This window comes from Macrobrachium rosenbergii, chromosome 25 (genome assembly GCF_040412425.1).
Source record: "Macrobrachium rosenbergii isolate ZJJX-2024 chromosome 25, ASM4041242v1, whole genome shotgun sequence".
Classification (NCBI taxonomy): domain Eukaryota; kingdom Metazoa; phylum Arthropoda; class Malacostraca; order Decapoda; family Palaemonidae; genus Macrobrachium; species Macrobrachium rosenbergii.
In genome coordinates this window covers 37,191,798-37,211,148 of record NC_089765.1, presented here as the reverse complement: position 1 = coordinate 37,211,148, position 19,351 = coordinate 37,191,798, and the positions used below count along the sequence as shown (strand labels likewise).

General features: G+C 36.2%; 1 protein-coding gene across 5 annotated transcripts in view; it reads left to right on the top strand.

The window, feature by feature from the left end:
• The window catches only part of Dh44 (diuretic hormone 44), a 358,705-nt gene that overhangs the window by 153,873 nt on the left and 185,481 nt on the right, over positions 1-19,351 (top strand). For 3 of the 5 annotated variants that reach the window (XM_067127356.1, XM_067127354.1, XM_067127357.1), the window contains one exon: positions 18,308-18,342. The exons of 1 other annotated variant lie outside the window; for it this stretch is intronic. The gene's annotated coding sequence lies outside the window, so the exon portion shown is untranslated. Of the gene's footprint in view, positions 1-2,749; positions 2,778-18,307; positions 18,343-19,351 lie in introns of those variants that run through there. One more of the 5 variants, XM_067127358.1, reaches the window with a different exon arrangement.

Here is a 19,351-nt window from a genome sequence, read left to right as displayed (position 1 = left end):
TTGCTAATGAATCTGTTACATGGGGCTGTGCTCTAGGTTTTGTCCGTCCTCTAATAATAGAAATTCCAGGGCAGGCTATTTGTATATACTCTCTCCGCTTTGCCTTTGTAATTATTGCTTCGAGCGGTGATTAGTTGCTCATGGAAGTAATGGTCATTCATCCTTCAGGCCTTATTAAAATGAAGTTACATTTGGTCATTGTTTTACCGTGTATCCTCGCGCAGGCTGTCCGTTTTATATATATATACATATATATGTGTGTGTGTGCGTGTGTCTATACACACACACATATATGTATATGTATATATATATATATATATATATATATATATATATATATATATATATATATATATATATATGTATAATATACTTTTAGGGTAGTATAATAAGTATAATTGAATTGCAGGACTAAGGTGTCATTTATATCCTTAGCTAACAATCATCTCGTAGGAATACGTAAGTGGTCAGACTTTCATTCAGATATAAAAACGTCATTTATCTGAGGACGTTTTCTGATGTCCTCTTTAAACATTTTTGTAGGAATATGGTTTAGTTCGACGTATCTCTCCCTCTCTAAATTTTTCAAGCAATTCAATGTTAAAAAGTTATCGTACTTATATTCCTTTTCATCTACTATAATTTTAGGTATGACGGCTTTAGTTTTTCTTAATATTATTGGTAATCTTTTTTTTTTTTTTAGCTTTCTTGTGTCATGACTTTTTGATGATTGCGATTATTGAGGGTTTTATACTTTGTTAGGAAAAATGGTGGCTGAGGTTAAGCGTTGTTTATATATGCCTGTTACAGGGGGCCATGGAAAGGCCTATTTTTGCAATGTAATATTATATTATTGGCCATTATTAATCATAAAAAATTATGCACTTCGGTGACTTGAACCATTAACCCCTGACATACCCGAACAGCACTTTCTCCACTCAGTCACTGGAGGCGTAAAATGACGGGAACCAGGTGAACAACTTACATATACCAGAGATTATAGCTAACTTAGAATAGCACCCATACCTGTGGTTTTATTCGTTTCCCGCTCCACCAAAAGTGAGTAGATGTATTTGATCCTCCTCCCCAAAGTCAGTGCAGCTGGTCTGCTCTGTTCCAAGTATGTGCATTACCATATCTGGTTTCATTACTTTTATGATCTCTGTAAATAATTGGGTATAGATAGTGGTTGGCCTGGTAAGTCACAGATCGGCGGCTCAAGTCCCAAAAGAGGAGTTTTGTCTTATCAGTTATTTACAGCCGAGATAGCCAGCTTCTTCTTCTTCTTCTTCTTCTTCTTCTTCTTCTTCTTCTTCTTCTTCTTCTTCTTCTTCTTCTTCTTCTTCTTATTATTATTATTATTATTATTATTATTATTATTATTATTATTATTATTATTATTATTATTATTATTATTATTAATATAACTCCTCACTGCAAGACGTGAAATTTGACAGATTTTCAGATGAGGAATCAAAATTGGAAACAAAGTTGGACCATTATTTGGGTAATGAAAACAAATGCCTTGTTTATAGAAAATAAATGTATTGTCTAAATTTCTTTTTCAGTATTATTGCACTTGTATTTTCATGTTTCCTTCCTTCTGCCAAAGCTTTTAAGCTAAAAGAGTTTCCTCGCAGTATCCTGTTTCGCTCCTTCCCAGTGACGAAAACATTTCGAAAATCACTTGATATGTGTTTTCTCGGCTTTCTTTTGTGATCTTTCGCTTCTGCTTTCTTTCAAGTCGCTATAAGCTTGGTTGAACGCGTATCGAGATTCAGTTTTCTTGTATCCATACCACTCATCCTCATACATACATATCTATTTATCTATTTATATATCTATATATCTATCTATCTATCTATCTATCTATCTATACATATAATAAATAAATAAATATATATATATATATATATATAATATATATATATATATATTATATGTTTTCCTTGTTGATTTATGCAATGACTTGACTTGGAGATGATTGTACTTTGCTATTTGCTTGACTTGGAGATGATTGTACTTTGCTATTTGCTATCACGCGTTTAGAAAAGAAACTTTCCACTGGGCGTAACATTTGCCTGGTTGTGCCTGTCTCATTTTTTCTCCTTTTTATATTCTTGTGATGTTTGTTTCTACTTTCGACTAGATATTAAACCGGAAATAGTAATATAATCTCATAAGAACTGTTGTTCTGAAATAATCATTGTTCAGTACACTTTTCTCTCACTGTTCTTAGAAATGGTCATTGAAGATGAAAACCGCAAGGATTTCTTTGCTGTACCAAGAATAGCTACCGCCCTCTGAGGGAGCCATGGTTACAGCTGGCTTTGACGTGGCCATAGCAAAACAATACGCTTTAAAGGGGTTGCACTTTCTTCGAAGGCCCTCTCCCCCTCCCACCCACTTGGCGCGATTTCATTGTGTAAAATTTCGTTGAATAGACTCGAGCTTTTTTTTCCTGTCGTAGTAGAAATGAATGCTACTCTGGTTTTGACTTTTCGCTATCGGGAAATTTATGTAGAGTCTGTTCTAAATGAACTATCTTGTCATTTCTAATTCTTGGTAGTATATGCTTTGGTTTTACTTAATATATTTATGGATATTATCATATTTAATTGAAATCCATTTGCCATTTGTAATTGGAGTTCGTCTTCTGACGTCATAGAATTGGGGGTGGAGTTTAAGTGATATGAACGGTATATAAGGAATGCTACTCGATTTTCGTATCAGACACGTATCAAACCCTTATCCACACCAAGCACTCCCTCGTTTAGGTAAAAAATTGTTGTGCTTGGAGGTTCTTTTTCATATATAGCTTATGCATGCTCTGTGAACTTGCTTGCACTTTTCTTTTTCTTTACTCGCTATTTTTCTGAATTTTACAAATAGGTGGAAGTAATTGCATAGTGATGGATTTCTTGATTACAAAAGCAGATTATTCATGTGTTGTCTTGAATAGATCAGATTTCTCTCTCTCTCTCTCTCTCTCTCTCTCTCTCTCTCTCTCTCTCTCTCTCTCTCTCTCTCTCTCTCACATCTTGCTGATAAGCCACGTATGGTTAACGTCGCATGCATACTCCTTCAGCTAAGACAGGGTATTAATTATTATATATCTTGTTTGCTAGCTCTTTAATCGCCAGTTGGTCGATGGGCTTTCAAATTTAAGGGAATGTCTCGTTTTACGTAACTGGGGGACAGAGGATTACAATACTACGATGGGGACCTCGTATGGCGTAGGGTGAGAAAAGAATGAGGGAATCCAAGCATATCTCATTAAGGAAGATCTCATTTCAGCGCGTACTTCCCCCAAAAAAAGAGACAAAAAAGAATAGGGCATCATATTATGAAGGCTGGTGCACTGGATAGTAACGTAGGATAGGGGCGCGTTCCGCCTGGATAGTTCACAATGACTCTCCTACCTGAAGGAATGGTTGGACATTGAATGAAATGGTATGGGAATCCGGACATTAATTCCTCGAAACGTGCATCCATTTATGCTATTGTTGTTTCTCTCCCTCTCGCTCTCCATATCTCATTCACTCTGTCTTCTTATATTATTACCCGGATACATTTTAACACCATGTGTGTATCTGGGATATTTATAAAGCATTCACTCTTCAGACATTTTTATGTGAAGGCCTACACAACGGGAAGCTTTGGGACTCAAAAATGTTGCAGGTTTAGAAGAAGGAAAAGAGAGCAGGGCCCAACTCAGAGGAACTGGTAGATCCGTTGCCTTTGAATTTTCAGAAAAGAAAGCTGAATGCATATTTCTGAGCAGTCCGTAGATTACTGGTCTCCACAGAGGTAAATGTGTCAAGCGCCGTCGTCAAGATAGTGTACTATTGAACTATTCAGTCAGTTCTACTCAAGTTTTCGAATTAGCGCACATAGGAAAGATAGCAAAGCCGCCTTGCGACAAAGAGGAAGAAATTCTAAAGATTAAGTGGATCACTTATGATCCGATTCGACCCAGAAATAAAAAGAAAATATTAATGTCCTAGAAATTAATGGATTCAACCATTATAAAGCTAAAACACCTCATTATGAAGGAGAGCTGAGTTCGGAGGCTAAAGAGGGCGAAGTAGCTAATGTCAGATTATCATTTAAAGGAGTGTATAACAAATTTAATCGAAGATCGAGGTTTGTTTTTGCCGATTAAATCAGGATATCAGGTAACTTCACAAGGTAACCCTTTAGAAGCAAGTACAGTCATTAGTCATTCTTAATACATGCTTTGCTTGGATGGTCAGATGTTTCTGTCCTTTTGACCGAAAAGATAGGAACTGGAGCGACAAGTAAATTTCCTCGTACCCAGCTACAGTTCGATTACGGTTTGGGTACTGAAACAAATGCCCATCGCTTCCGGTCTCTTGTTTGCCATGCAGAGCTGAGGGTAGTCCCTTCTTTTTCTGTGAATATGCCGCTACAGCGGTGAATACATCTTACGTCAGTGTTTCTTCTATCTGCAGTTTTATCTGCTGCTGTCCACAGAATTCCGTCTCAACTCTTGCATTATCAAATTCCCCAGTGATATGCTGCAGTCATTGTCCGATTGTCGCAAAACTGGTAATATAAGATAAAACTTTATTTCTGAAATTCTTATTTTCATTATTGGAAGTCACACGTTTCACTGAAGCTCCTAAGCAATTATGTCGATACTTTTAGATAGATGTGGTGCTAGTTTGTCCTACGTTCTTGCCAGTCTAACAGCAAGCTTAAAAATGGCTTAGAATTGCAAATGATCTGTTTCTTCACTCAGAGCACCAATTTAAAATAAGAGGGATTTTGTCTGAAGTTTATTTTTAAGAAAGAGATAAACTTCTCAATACGAAGAACTACAATCGATTGTTGTGAGAAAGGATTCTGCAATGTCTTTGTTCGAGCGTTATGCGCAAGTTAAATTGCATGTAAAGGAAACAAAATTAAAATTTTGATTGAAAGCATCAGCCTAAAATTAGCAAGTCCAATCAGTAATCAGTCAAAAGCTATAAACTGTATGGCGATTATTTGGTTATATAGAGCACAATTACTAAAGAAGGGGTTTTGTGACGATGGTAAATCTGCTACAGACACTATTTCCTCGTCTCCCGAACTAAGTGTCTACTTCCATATACTGTTCTAACTGTTTATATCCAAGCCTTGGTCCGCCACCCGTTTTAACCGGAATAATCTTGACTCTGCAGTCTCCGAAGTTCAGTTTGATTCTCTCTCTTATTGTGTGTATATATATTTTAATATTCTTCTTTGGCTTTTTTTTATTTGTCGGATTCGTAAGGAACGTGATTATACTTTGCATCAAGAATGAATCTTTATGCCCAGCGCAGAGAACAGTTCTTTAGGAAATCTTGGTTGTTATCAAGGTAAACTGCTAAATGATGACTTTTAGAATCATATTGATTATTTTTGCCACCGTAAAATTTACTTCCACACTATGCTTTTTCTTCTTGATACAATGTCCAAATCAGAGTTAGGTTTAGGAATTTGCACATAAAAGTATTTCACAATGTGTACTTTTGAGTTGATCAAGTAATGGTTGTAGTCTCTCGTTAGCAGAGGTGGCTGAAAAGTAAGTTTACAAACGTTGGATTGGTTGGTTGGCAATTTCGGTAATTGCCCCCGGTCCCAAAGGCACGCTTTCAACGACGCTGCTTCTCACTTCGGTGTTGGTTAAGGCAATTGACGAAGGAAGTTTCAATCATGAATTGCCTGCAAAAATGTCAGTGAAAGGTTACGGAAAATGTTCTGGGTCGTATCGTTGCGGGAAAGATTTCATAGTTCATTCGCTCATGAACTGAACAAAATTACAACCCGGGCTTCTTAATTATCTAATAATAAGCCAGAAGATTGACAAAATATTTTACTTCTCACGATGAAAAGATGTAGCGATTTTCAATGGCTCTTGGAATGTGTTGAGATGGAACCAGCGTTGCGCTTGATTACTCCGCCTGTTCTATTTTCTGCCCTGTTTGATATTGCATATGGATTCAGGTGCACTATTGTGGCCACTTTCCGCTCCAGTTCACCCATTTGGATATTCTCTCTTTAGGCTCATTTAATTGAGGCGTTCATAACTGTTGTAATAAAGCTTTCATAAGCGCCCTCGTGTCTTCTAATGAGTGTGTTTGTCAAAGATTCAGCTAAATGTCGGCTGGCAGTTTCGGATTGAACCCATCCACTCTATTAAGAGGGATCTAATAGGCAAATGTGTGTTCTTTTCCGGGGCTTTTATGACGTGTTTGGCGTAATGACTTTCGCAGCCATGAACTTGAATCGTTCCTTCCACTTGGCTTCTTCGGTCGTGTTGTGTGCAGAATACGATCATTGCTTTCTCTTTAATTTTTATATGAAGCCAGTTTAATAGTATGGAAAAACGTTATTTGTATCATTACGATGAAAACTTCTTGTATGACGAATTAAATCCCATCGGAGTTCATTTTTGTTTCCAGGATGCTTTATTGTGGTATGCATAAGTCAAGTTGATTTAGTAGAGAATTTGCTACTGATGTGAATATTTCATTTCAAGAAAGCTTAATTCTAATGAAGACTTTTAAGGGTTTACATTACTATGATGACATCGATTTTTGTTAATAGATAAATGCCATCTAAGTGAATTTTTGTTTACAGAAACTTAAATTGTGCAAAATATTGCCTTGTGTTACTTCGATGAAATTGATAATGTATAGAATTCACTGCCATCATGGAGAGTGTACTTGAAATTAGCTAAACTATAATGAAATTTTATCAATGTTTATGGAAAAATGAGCTTAACTGCTGTAAATATGAATCAGATATTATCGGCAAATTCGTGCTTCTTCTTGCCTCGGTGAAACGCCAATCTTGAGAATTGCAACTAAAACCCTCTAGCGGGCCTCAAGTTCGATCGTGCTGCTAATGGACGTCGAACTGCAAAGTTCTTGTTGCAGGCACTGGTGCGTTTATGCAGGCTGTCTCTGCACCGTTGTCTTACCTTTTAGTTGTCTGTAAAGAAAACTGTTGAGGGGCTATTTGTCTGTCCGTCCGCACTTTTTCTGTCTGCCCCCAGATCTTGAAAATTACAGAGGCTAGAGGGCTGTCAATTGGCATGTTGATCATCCGCCTTCCAGTCATCAGACACCAGTTTGCAGCCCTCTAGCCTCAGTAGCTTTTATTCTATTTGAGGTTAACGTTAGCCATGATTGTGCATCTGGCACCGCTATGGGTGCCAACAACACAGGCCACCACCGGGCCGTGGCTGAAAGTTTCATGGGCTGCGGCTGAGAGTTTCATACAGCATTATACGCTATACAGAAAACTCGATTGCGCCGAAGAAACTTCGGAGCCTTTTTTACTTGTTTACCTTTTGTGTTCCCCTCGTATTGGAGTCCTTGATGTGGAGATCGTTACGCTTCTGCAAAAACTTAAGAAATTGTAGTTGTCCCATTTCTCCTGTTATTTTTATTATGTAGAATGAACCGTGAACACCCAGTGATAAAGACAGTGTTATGTATCTGGAAGTCGTTTCCAGATTGTAAATTTTACTGTTGGTAAGTGGAGATTTTTGTGATTACATAAGCTTTTTCTGCTCTCTGGTTCTCTTTACCGTAAGTGGACCAAGGCATTTGGTATGGCCAGTTTTGCTTTTTCGTTTTGCCGTTTCTTTTAATATGTAGCTGCTTCTTTATTATTATTATTATTAGTATTATTATTATTATTATTATTATTATTATTATTATTATTATTTATGGTAGTTCGAACTATACTCCTGGGTGTGGAAAGAACAACGTTTACGCAAGACGTTTTCGCTCCGTTGTTTTATTCACTTGTTTTTCGTCGTTGACTCACAAAACCAAAAACCGCGGAAGCTGCTGTGTATCTCGGACAATAAAGGGCAAACAGCTCTCTAGACTGAAGGGTGCAGGGGTTGTGTTGGGGGATGGGGATCCTACAACTACCGCAAATCCTTTGAGGACTATTGTGTCGGATGGTATTTTAATTAACAAGACTCCTCTGCTCTCATGGCCAATTCGCACTTTAATCCCCATCTCCCTTTCGCGAATCCTGCGCATGGGATTTGTTAGATTTTTTCTTTTTCCACTTTTGCTTTAGAAAATCGCCCGTGCTATCGATGGTTTTCAACGCTGACATTACAACCGATAGAATCAGTTGGATCCCCGAACCAGGCGAGGAAAGGAACGTCATGGGCGCATTTCTTTGAAATACAGTATGCCTTTTTTTGTTTTACATAAGCAGTCAGTAGGTACATGGTTATACATGATTGGTTGCGGTGGTAACAGCTTTTGAAAGAGGAAACAAACAGTTGTGAGTGGGTAGTATTCCTTCGACAAGGGAATCCTCATTTCCCTGGATGAAACTATTCGTTTGAGGCTGTATCTGTCTGTCTCTCTCTCCGCCCTTTGTCCTGAAATATTATGGACGTCTATCTAGATTTGGAATGTTTTTGTCATCTTCATTACACTATAGTGAGTATGTTGTTTTGTTTCGCCAATATTTTGTTGAATGCATGAAGGCCCTTTTCAGCCAAGTCATTTAGTGCTTTTTTATTATGAGGAATTGAATTTCTATTTGCCAAATGAAGGAAAACTTACTTATATTGTTTGCGATACTGAGTAAGATGTATATTAGTAGTAACATCACACCTCTTGACATTCCTGGTGTATTAAGTACGTATGAATGTTAATAACTTTTTATATATTCTTATATACTAACACGATTACTAAAACTGAAAATAGTGTAAAAGAGACAGCCAGTAGCCAAGAAGATTGTTTATTAGCTCAATTAAGATTTGTACCATGTTAATGGTGTATAGTCCAAAGATGTTCAGCAGTCTAACGATAGTTAAGTTAGTGCAGGAAAAAATAGTTAACGAACTTATTCAAGGAAACACAAAGGATGGGAAATAAGTTCTCCTTCTGGAAGTGAATAGTATGAAAGACTGAGGCCGTGAATGCACAACTTTCTTTTAACAGGAGCTATACGTTGTTTTTGTATTGAAATCGAAAGTGAACGTGGGAGATAATCGAAACAGAAAAATATTGATAATTTCAAAACACTGTTTATAGACTGACCGTGATATAAAAAAAATATAATTGAAAACTTGCGTTGGCAAGGTGTAGTATTGCCAAAGACGAAATGTTTAGAGAGATTTCTATCCAGATTTCATATTACATTTAAGAAAAAGACAATAAATATCTATTTTTTTATTTTACTCCATTAATATTAAACAAAATCTGTCTTCATTTATTCTCACTTTTAGTGACAGTGATAATAGTTCTTAGGATATTAAGATTAGAGACCAAACTTTTTATTAACGGAGAAGGAGTTAACCAGCCAATGTGAAATATCAATTGAAGTTCCATTCCAACCTGTTTGGATTTTATATATATATATATATATATATATATATATATATATATATATATATATATATATATATATATATATATATATATATTTATATATACACACACACACACATATATAATCGTGAGGTAGTATGGCACAAGGCGGGCAGCTCAGTTTTAACTACAGAAGAAATTTCACTTCCTTAAAGTTTTCTATTGTCGAACTGTACGGTGAAGATCGTCGTTTATTTTGTTTGAGAGAAAGAGAGAGAGAGAGAATAGTTTAAAGGTTCATTTTTATAGAGATGTGTAAAAGTATAAACAAGAACATCTTCGTCAGTTTTAAGAAACCTGTGTATTATCTCTCTAAAAACTAGTTTTGTGTTTGTCTTACCCTATACACCTTGCAAAACAGGAAGCTGAAGGAGTAACAGTAATTTTTTTTCTTGCTTAAGCTAAACCTTAGAATAGTTTCGTTATCGTGAAGGTGTAGGATAAGTACACATTTTTCCTTTATCTTAACAAAAGCATTGGATGAATATCTTTTTTATATTGGGAAAAAGATAAGAGAGCCTTTCTTCAGTTTGCTGTATATGTAGTTTTTTTTTTTTAAGAATGATGAAGACAAACTTTAGGCTTCAGTACCTATTGTGCTATATTAAAGACTACCGAGAATTTCATTTTATCAAAAACCTCGATTGACGTTGACGTTCCTCCTCCTCCTCCTCCTCCATGTCAGTGAGCTCTCATGAGCCCTGCTAATAAGGTTCATCAAAATTGAAGATGAAACTAGGTTAGCACTGAAGTTTGCACCGGTTTGGATAAGAAAATGGCAGCCATTTTGATGTTCATCATAATGTGCATACCTAGAATTGTATTTCCATGTAAATTAATATAAATGTACGTAGGCTAGCATTGGCTGAAAAAACATGTTGCATATAATTAGTTTTCGGTGTTCGTAATACTAATGTCATTATAAGTTACGTTATGTGTTCCTGGGATTTATGTCACTTTTAAGTGGTGCCTGATGCTTGACATTATACCATTATGCCATATTTAATGAGCCAGTAAATAGCTGAGTCATTAGAGAGGTTAAAAGTAACATCATGAAAGGATGTTTACAATTTCGGTAATGAATGGTAATAAGCCATTGGCACCTGCATAATGCAGACTTAAGGTTAAGGAAATAAAAAAAAAAGATCAAGAAGAGATTTATTCTAATTTAAGGGAAAGAAATCTCGAGTCTTGGATTTGCCTTGCTTCCATTAAGGAAATGAATCTCCTGCTATTGGAGAAACTGTAGGGATTCAGAATGTAAATCGACTCTCTCTGTCTCTATCTTTCTCTCTTTCTGTCTCTCTCAATCGATACACGCTTGAATGGAGGATGCGAAGGTCAAGGGCGTCCAAATATTATTTGTAAAAACCGCTGTTCTCGATGATAATGAAAGAGGCGTGTGGAGGTGATGACTGAAATGTATGTAGTTGTTTTTATCTTCAGTGCTCTCATTTTCATCATAATTATGCCGATGATGACTCGATACTTCCTGTTCCCAGTGTTAAGAGAGGTGGTAGTCCCATCTCCTATACCGATTAATGTGAAATAATTAATATTCCCTCGCAGTTCCCCAAGCGCTGGTGTCACATTTTCGAAGAGTCTGATGATTATATAGATTAATTTAGTCGTATTGTGATGGCCTTGGAATCATAAATTCCTCAGTAGGTGACGGAATGACAAAAAGTTCTCATTAGATTATCTGATGTTTCTTCCCGTTTAGTGGCATCCAGACTCGTAAGTCGATCAGTTGTCAGTGTGAAATTTACAAAAGATTTTACTTTACGTTTACTTGACAAAGCTGCTATACTTATCGTATTATTAATTTTTTACACAGCTGCTATACTTATTATTATTAATGCTAGGTTCAGTAGGAGAATAGGTACCACCACTCGGGCTGGGAAGTTTAACAGTGGGCTTAGTGACACAATAGCCAAGTGTCATAGCCACTGGAACCTGTTCCCCACTGGCTGTCGGCCTAAGAAACAGGAGACCAGCGCCTGTCCTATGAGCCTGCAGAGGCCCAGGAGGACTTTAACTTTGACTTTTCAATTGGTGGTCAGCATCCATACGAAAGTGGTGATTTTGGTAGAAAGAGGCGTAATGGATTCTGTCTTATTATGCAGCAAACTTTATCGGAAGTTAGTGAAGGGAATGCAAAAGTATAAACTGGAAAGAAGATAGACCATAAGTCTATTGTAGAAAACCTATTTAGAAGCTGAAGAGAGGGAATGCTTTTGTTTGAATAAAAAGGAAAAAAATTTTCAATTCAAGTGCCCCATGAGAATGGGCAATGAACTCGTAACGACAATGCAATGTGATTTGGTAAAAACGATCTTTAATTTTATCCTGAAATGCATTTTCCGTATAGACAGTAGAGCATTGAGTAGAAAAGTATTTTTCAGCTTGGTCAGGACTGTAACCAAAGTGTTAGATTAGTTAGGGTTGATCATTCTGTACGTTGGATTTAGTATGGTTTCAGAGGGCATCTACGTATTAAATTTATTTTGGTTCCATAAAATCACTGATGATAATACGTTTGAATATATATTTGTTTGAGAGCAGCTGGGATATTGGATTTATTGATATTAATGGGACTATGTAAGTAACAGCATTAAAGTAATTAGATTTATTTAAATTTCGTCAGAGTATCGTAAATAGCAGGTTGTTTTAGCTTACCAGTCAGTATAATCGGCGTAAATTTGTGTCAGAATATACAGCTGAAAATTTATTTTGGGCAGCAGAATTATTATGAGGAGAGGCTGCATCGGATAAGAGATGATTTGGTTTGAAAAGAGCATTTCCACCAAGGAAATCAGATATTAAGTCCTGCCCTGCAAATTGTGACTTCAGTCATGGATATTGCGACCTCACTGTGTGTACATTTTAAAGAAAGCAGCCAAGGGGCTATATCTATCAGTAGAGTCAAGATTTCACAGTTTTAGAGAACCAGTGTAAAACAGACTTTGGGTTTCAACTCAGACTCTTACTTGAACTTATTCTTACTGCTGGTTCTTGAAGACAGGATGCAGACACGCACCATGTTTTTCATGTGATTAGCTATTAGGAGTTTTTAAGAGAATTTACTTCTGGTAACAGAAGTGTCATTTGTCTTTATTCTATTTCGTAAGAGATTTATTAGTGTTATTATGATTACAATCGATTGGTGGTGTTTTATGGGTATCTTCTGTCTTGATGATGATGTTACAGCTCTGTAACCTGCATTAGGTAATTCTTTAGTAGATTATATGTGAGGTTGCGAGACGGGACAGTACCAGATTCCCAAAATGGTACTGTCATTGGATTTCTGTGGTTCCACATCTCTCGTCTCTACACTGTATCCACATTTGTGGACATAACAGTGAGGTGTGGCCTCCATTGGGTTGATTAATAAGAACCATAGGGACGTCTGTTGCTTCAACACGTGCGTGTGCCTCGAGAAGAATGACAAGAGTCCTTCCTCTTGCATCCAACGAGAAAGGAAGTCCTAAGGACTACACGTGAAGACTACTACTTACGGAGATTAGATCTGGGAATTGAACAAAAAGATCAGAGAGTTGGCCTCTGAAAGTGTATGGTGCCCACGCGTTTGTCAAAATCAATAAACAGGCAAATCATGAGGGTGTTGTAAAGAGATGCAAGTGGGAAAGACGCTTGTTATGAATAAAATGGAGTTAAAAGTATATTAAAGGAAAAATAAAGATATGACAGTGGGGCAAGACATGGTTGTTTTGCTTCAGGCATTCAACTTAATCATACAAAGTTTTAGAACTAGATTTCTTTTGACTGGTTTGAGAGAAACGTCCAGGTTGAGCAGATTTTGTGTTTATAGGTGACAAAGGTAGTCATATATTTTACAATACTTTTAGGAGCGCATCCAGCGTAATTGATTCTTGTGTGTTTTAAGTCGTAGGGGGAAGGTTTAGTGTTATTTTGTAGGTCACCCATTTATTATTATTATTATTATTATTATTATTATTATTATTATTATTATTATTATTATTATCATTATTATTATTATTGAGTTCTGTTTCTCTTCTACAATTTGAGATGGTTCAAATTTTCTTCGCGTCAGTGAATTGATCTCCCAGTTACACAAGACAGCAGTGCATAACTATAATATGACTGTGATTTCCTAGAAAGGTCCTGTTGGCCACTTTCCTCCACCCGAGATTAACAGGTCTATAAGAAACTATTGTATACATGCTCCCTGGGCACATAATCTAGATGCCACGGGATCCAGCCCCCCTCGAGTAAGGGGCGATTTGGGAACGTTCCCTTAAACTCCTTTCACCTCTGGCGTTCTAGGCAGTGAATTATGTACTTGACCGGTATGTCGTAGTTTGTGGGTTGAGGGCGGGGGGCGGTTAGAGGTGAAAAAAATTTGTTAGTGTATATATGTGCATGTATATATTATATATATACATACATACATGCATATATATATATATATATATATATATATATATATATATATATATATACTGTATATTGTCTGCGTGTATGGTCTGTTTGAATATTTCATACTGAAATACTCACCTGCTTTTACATCAGTTGATATCCCATTGTGTACAGTACTGAAGGAACGCTTTTTGTTGCAGGGCAGCAACCGAACAGAATTCGAACAAATTGCTTTCCTTCCTTCCTTTTTGATGTGTGAAAATAAACATTTATAATATTTCAAAACGAGAGGTCTCTCACACTTCGTTGAGTAGTTCCATTGGGAAATAAGAATATACGAATTTCTCTCTCTCTCTCTCTCTCTCTCTCTCTCTCTCTCTCTCTCTCTCTCTCTCTCTCTCTCTCCTGAAAGCTGTATTCCAGGAAGTTTGATAATGACTGCCGTTTCGCCGCTATATTATAAATACGAACGTTTCCCAGAAGCAAATAAAGGGGACAGATACTGGGGGGAAACTTCATGTGTAGAATTAAGTGAGTGAGCAAAGGATGGTATTGTGCGAGTAGGTTAATGGTCAGGCGGAATATAATCACGTCGCTTGAGACTTCCAAGACGATGAAAATTACTCTCTCTCTCTCTCTCTCTCTCTCTCTCTCTCTCTCTCTCTCTCTCTCTCTCTCACACACACACACACACACACACACAGGTAGGTAAGTCTTTTCCCAAGACGATGAAAATTCTCTCTCTCTCTTTCTCTCCGGTAGGAATAAACGTATAAATGCTGATTTCGATTTGAAAGAATGATTATGAAATAAAGACTTACCTCATGCAGATGGATTCTCTCTCTCTCTCTCTCTCTCTCTCTCTCTCTCTCTCTCTCTCTCTCTCTCTCTCTCTCTCTCTTGCGCAAATACATCTTACCATTGCAACATTTCCGTGAAAATATATGTTGGTAGTATTTGATTTCTGAAGACTGAAAGAAACAGAACTGAATGAAAAAGAATGTACAAAATAAAGTAGACCCTCTTCATGTTAAACGTGTAATCGTGCTTTGTGGTCAGCTAACGTCAATAGATACAGCATCCAAATAGGGGAAGGATTTATTGTTATCAAAGCATTTAATTGCTGAGACTAGTAGAAGGGTTCTTTCTATGTACAGAATATGACTCTAACTGAAATAATAGTTCAGTCTTTTAACCAGTATTAAACTCACTTCTTTGGTCTTGCCAAGAACTGACAATTCAGGTACTGGAAAATGATAGGAAAGGAAGGAGTTGTGTGAATTTTTCCTCTATTATACAAAATGTTAAACTCACCAGGTAAATTCTGTTATGAAACTTGAAAATTTAGACATAAAAGGATTCGAGTTGTTGAGGGCCGTTAATTTCAAGTCTTTGCTTACTTTTGTAGAAAAGACATACTCCTAGTGCAAATTTGATGACTTATTCTATAGTTCAACAGTAAATTTGACAATGAAACTAAGTTTTGCACATGGAAATAAATTTGCGTTGTAAGGGCCGTTCCGACAGTCGTAATTATTTTTACATTTTCTAAAAAAAAAAAATGGTGTAGGGAAAAGGTTTCGTTATGAACGATATAAGAGATCCTGGAAGAAATTACGGCATAAACCATCTCTACCCACTTTACACTCCTGCTTTCTTTCGGGCATTCACAGATTTAGAGTTTTCCTTACAGTAAAATAGAAAAGGTTTTAGAATTTTATCAGTGGTCCCAAAGGGAGAGATTTACATTGCTCAGCCGAAGAAATAAGTTTTATTATTTACACTCAGTCAACATCGACAATTTTTAATACCTTTTGTAAAAACAAAAATAAATAAGTAAAGGATTATTTTACGAGGACCAGACAGGACCCAGATGTTCCTGCAGCCACTAATGTGTATTTTTCACCTTTTTTTAATGTACCGTAATGTTTTTCCTTTTCTGGCGCGGTAGGAGATGATTACCAGATAATTGTTTTCGTTGATTTTTCTATAAGGGTGTCTTATCACTCCACTTTACAGGAACGAATTGTTTTGTGATATATCTTAAAAGTTGTATTTTGGGTAGAGTTATAGCAACAGAGTGCATTTATCGTTTTTTGTGGAGGAAAAAGCATGTGGATGGATGAGCATATTCTTATATGCTCAAAAAAAACGAGGTGCGGTAGACCAGGTATTAGGAAGGTGGAATGTTATGGGACTGAAAGACGGAGGTAAGTTGAGGTTGCAAAGCGTGGCGATGATGGGAGTGGTTGTGGGAATGGATGCCAAAATATGTGACCTTTCGGAGAGAAACAGCGATGTCATCTAGATAATAATGAAAATTAAACACTCAAATGTTAACCACTTCTTTCCCATTTGTTACCTCCTCAGACAGTCATTTTTTTATGCAATGGCTGTTAACTTTGTGATAGATTGTACGTCAATATTAATTATTTGCAAGATGCATTCATCTCAAGAAAATTTAATTTTTCACGTGCTACTATTCTTGTGTACATTTAAGATACTACTGTAAATGTTTTCCTTTGAAGGAAGAAGGTGCAAGTCAACCACAGAAACAGTATCCATATTAGCTTTTCTAATCACACCCAAAAAAATAAACCCTGTTTCCAGTAAGATCTAATTTATGTTGATCATGTCCGGGTTAATAAACTCACCAGGTAAATTCTAACTACCATCTGTAAGGAGTTAATAAAGGCCCCGCCCGTAACTTCATTTTATAGGTTATTGTTTATGCTTATTAGTTTACAGTTAGCGAAGATAATTTGTTCTAACAGCTTTAATATCTTTGGAGAAACATTTGTCCAAATTCCTTCCTGTTTCTTTAATACGAAAATGGTTGCAATACTCACATTTTGAAATGTAATCCCCACGTGTTGTTTTTCATATAATACATGATTCTCATCCTTCCGTCTTCTTCTTGTTACCGCAGCCCTGTTATGGAAGGTATTTTTTTTTTCTTTTCTGTATTCCATGCAATACTTGTGCGTGTAGATTTTCTGTTTTTCTTTATTGCATCGTTTATAAGCCACTTTGGATGAACTGACTTTGCAAAAGGTCTTTTATATCACTCATTCCCAAATTCAAAAATTGTGGTTCATATATCCTAAAAGACTTCGTCAAATAAACCCGCTTGTACTCCCTTTCGAATTAAAATGTTCTGAAAAGAAAAATGATGAATACATGAAATCGAGTGTCCCCACGTGTAAATTTTAATTTCAAAAACTTTTAGGAGTATTTCTTAAATAAACGTCCAGCAACGGGAAGGTTTGGTCTGTACGGTTTTGTACTGCAGAACTTGATATACCATTCCGGATCGTGACTTTGAACATTCTTCGGGTCTCTCTAGAGTCTACTTCTAACAGCCCAAACGCGTCATCCACGTATCACCTCCATATGATTAAAGAAAGCTCTGTGATATGGAATGGGGCCTGGTAAGGAGTTTCGAAATATTCTTTGTAATGATTGCCGAGGAGGGGGAAGAGAGAGGGGCCCATAGAACACCGAATGTTCGCATGTTTATCTATCAAAACTGAAAAAGGCGTTTGTGTCACGCATAATTTAATAAGTTCACATATTTTTCCTCTTATGGAATGGTTATTCAAACAGTTGTTTCCAACCACTGATCCGGACAAAATCTAAAACTTTTTGTAAAAAATGCTTGTTAAAGTAAAGTATATAAAAGGAAACAATTGCGTTCAAATTTTCTTTTTCTTTTTTTTTTCTTTGAGGCAGTTCATTGTACTGATAAGCTGAGCTTGAACCCCAACCATTAGAATCTGCTTAATAGTTTGGCTAGTGAAATGGCTAAATTCCTCCTCGCGGGTGACTCTAAAGAGGCCACAATAGGTCTCCTTGGGATGCCATCTTATGAACGTTTTGGAGACCACGCATATATTATTATAACATAATAAATTTACTATTTGTTTCTGTCGTTTGTCAAAATGTGATTGTTCTGAAGGTGTAAATAATAATAATAATAATAATAATAATAATAATTCATACAAAGAACCGTCAAGTTCTGGTAACTTAAAGAAAAAAATAGGTCCACCCAGTGTAGGTTTTTAGAGTAAATTTAGATAACAGCTTGGAATGCTTGAACTTTCAAGGGCTCCTGCCCCATTCATCTGAAGATGTTGAGGACCCGTTGAACGGCAAAGAATTCTGTAGTATTTTGAAATGTTCTTAAACCATATAAGAAGGGTATCGTCGCTTTCGGTAATAAAAAGTGTATTAAGCCACTGAAAGTTTGTCGTGAATAAATTCACAATTAGGAGGGAGATAGGAAATCACAGTTATGATTCTCGTTAATTACAATTATTGTTTTTACGTCATCACTTTCTGTCTTGTGTCGTCGGCATAGGCAAATAGAGAAACCTTATGAATTTAAATCTGCTTGTGTAGACAATTTTTAACGAGAGGTATTATGATCCCCATTATTGCTTTTTTTGCAGTTATTGCTACTAGTTATATTCTCATAATTTTTATTGTGAAAAATTTCTTTTCAGAGACAACCGACAAGCAGGACCTATTCAACTTTGAGGTAAGGAATACAGTGTTTTTGCCATTTTAACCAACAGCTAAATGTTTGAAATAGCCAAAGTATTTGTCATTACATTAATATATATATCCATATATACATTTTTTATATATATATATATATATATATATATATATATATATATATATATATATATATATATAATGTTTGTTTCGATTTAACGTCATTAGGCTGGTTAAGACTGTTGGGTTCTCTATAGTTGTAACAAACGGGCTCCAGACTTTCTGGTTAAAATTAAATGTTCACTGTAACCCTCACTTCGCACTTACAAGGTCATCTAGCTTTACTGGGGTAAAATGACTCATGAATATTAACTCTGTTTGAATCACAAGGCTAAAAAGGTAGATCTACACTGTCTGCTAATTTTTCAAAGTGAGAAGATATGCCTGGTTCGCTTTCATCAGTACTTGAAATCGTCTCTTAGAACTTTGACACATTGGAACTAGGTTCACTTATACCAATCTGGTCATTAATATCCTTCCTTTGCTAACCTTTCTTGTCTATGCTTCTCTTCTCCATCCAACCTGTCATGCCTTTCACTCTCTTCTCTTGCCAACCAATCCTTTCTCGCTCTCTGTTTTCCGTCTTACGAGCCTTTTGCAAATCTTTAAGCTTCTGAAAGTGAACTTTTCTCATTACCTAGGTTAGATACCTGTTCAGGTAATACTTTATTATTAACTAACCTGCTTAAAAAAAAACTGCTTAATTTGTGAATCTGGGCAAGATTGACTGTAGTGTTCCAATCATCTCTTACTGTGTGAAGTCACAAGTAACCAACTGAAGTCAGAAAATTCAATGATCTGTTACTCTTAAATTCGTTTTTAAGGAGTTATAATCTGAGAGTGAATATAGTTGCTTATATAAACAATTGTCGAAATACCTAGTGGTCGGATTGCGCTAAACTGTTTGTCAATACAATACAAAATTTAGAAAAAATTCTCAAAAAGATCCCGGACAGTGCTCCATTTGTTGCGGTGTTATTTCAGAGGCT